Source organism: Bison bison, unplaced genomic scaffold (assembly GCF_000754665.1).
Source record: "Bison bison bison isolate TAMUID 2011002044 unplaced genomic scaffold, Bison_UMD1.0 scf7180017864037, whole genome shotgun sequence".
In the NCBI taxonomy this organism is placed as follows: domain Eukaryota; kingdom Metazoa; phylum Chordata; class Mammalia; order Artiodactyla; family Bovidae; genus Bison; species Bison bison.
This window is the reverse complement of record NW_011494609.1, coordinates 4,375,142-4,376,637: the sequence shown is the minus strand read 5'-3', so window position 1 is coordinate 4,376,637 and position 1,496 is coordinate 4,375,142. Positions and strand designations below refer to the sequence as shown.

Below are 1,496 nucleotides of genomic sequence, written 5' to 3'. Positions count from 1 at the left end.
CCCAATAGAAGGACGGCGGGCCAGTGGGACGGCCCCTGGACTAAGCCCCAAGACTCAAGAGTTCAAGTCTGTCTCCAAGTGTCACTGGCACTCCTGGGCCTTGATGCCTCATGCATGAAATGAAGGACTTCCAGAAAGACATTTTTGGGGCTTCCCAGGTGGTGCTAGTGGTAAAGAATCCAACTGCCAATGAAGGAGACTTAAGAGATGCAGGTTCGATCCCTGGGTCGGGAAGGTCCCCTGGAGAATGGAATGGCAACCCCCTCCAGTATTCTAGCCTGGAGAATCCCATGGACAGAGGAGCCTGGTGGGCTACAGTCTGTGGCATCACAAAGAGTAGGACACAACTTAGCGTGCACACACACGCTAAGACATGTAAGGTCCCTTTCAATTGTAACCTGATAGCTCAATTGGTAAAGAATCCACCTGCAATGCAGGAGACTCTGGTTCCATTCCTAGGTCAGGAAGATCCCCTGGAGAAGGGATAGGCTCCCCACTCCAGTATTCTTGGGCTTCCCTGGTGGCTCAGCTGGTAAAGAATCTGCCTGCAATGCGGGAGACCTGGGTTCGATCCCTGGGTTGGGAAGATCCCCTGGAGAAGGGAAAGGCTACCCACTCCAGTATTCTGGCCTGGAGAATTTCATGGACTGTATAGTCATGGGGTCACAAAGAGTCGGACACGACTGAGCGACTTTTGCTTTCAACTGTAACCATTTCGGTTCCATTTGACCCTGTGGAGCAGTGGGTCTGGGCCATCTTGTTGGTTTACCCAAGGAAAGTGAACGTGAACAAAGCTGACACCAGGACCACTCCTGCCCTTGTCCACCCCAGGGCTCTCATCGCTCCTGGAAGTAAGGAGACACACAAGGTCATTATCACAGAGCAGCTGTGTGGCTCCCAGGAGAGAACCGATGTGCAACGCCCTGGTCACGCAGCCACATGACCAACAAGAGCACGGTGATCGCAATCATGGTAAAAAGACCGCTGACCACAGAGGAGTGTTTAACGTGTACCAGGCTCTATGCTAAACACAGGACAAAAACATATCTCAGTCCCTGTTCACGAGGAAATGAGAGTCAATACCACATGCCCGGCATCCAGTGCTTTTGTGTATTAACTGAGTTCATCCTCACAACTCTCCAGTGATCTAAGCACCATCATTACTGTGCCCATTTCACAGATGGGGATCACAGGGCAGAGAACTGAGGTAATTCTTGCAAGGTTACCTAATCAGGAAGTGGCCAACCTGGCATCTGAATTCCCATTATCCGTATCCACACCTATGGGTCCAGATTCTGCTTTCCTCATATACTGCACTCGGGGGGTTTCCATGTGTTTTCGGAGTCCCTCTGATGAAAAGGTGGGAGGAACAGCTGACTGATGGGGTGGATGAACAGAAGAACTGGCATCCCACTTTGACGTCCACAGGCCACTGTGTTCTCCCGTGAACAGCCAGGCAGGAAGTTTGAAAAATAAGAGAAATTCCTTACAGAGGC

At 51.2% G+C, this 1,496-nt stretch overlaps 1 protein-coding gene across 1 annotated transcript in view; it reads right to left on the bottom strand.

Moving 5' to 3' along the window:
• Positions 1–1,496, bottom strand: part of RUNX1 (runt-related transcription factor 1) — a gene marked incomplete at its 3' end in the record, with an annotated part of 272,413 nt that overhangs the window by 29,256 nt on the left and 241,661 nt on the right. The gene's annotated exons all lie outside the window — the stretch shown is intronic.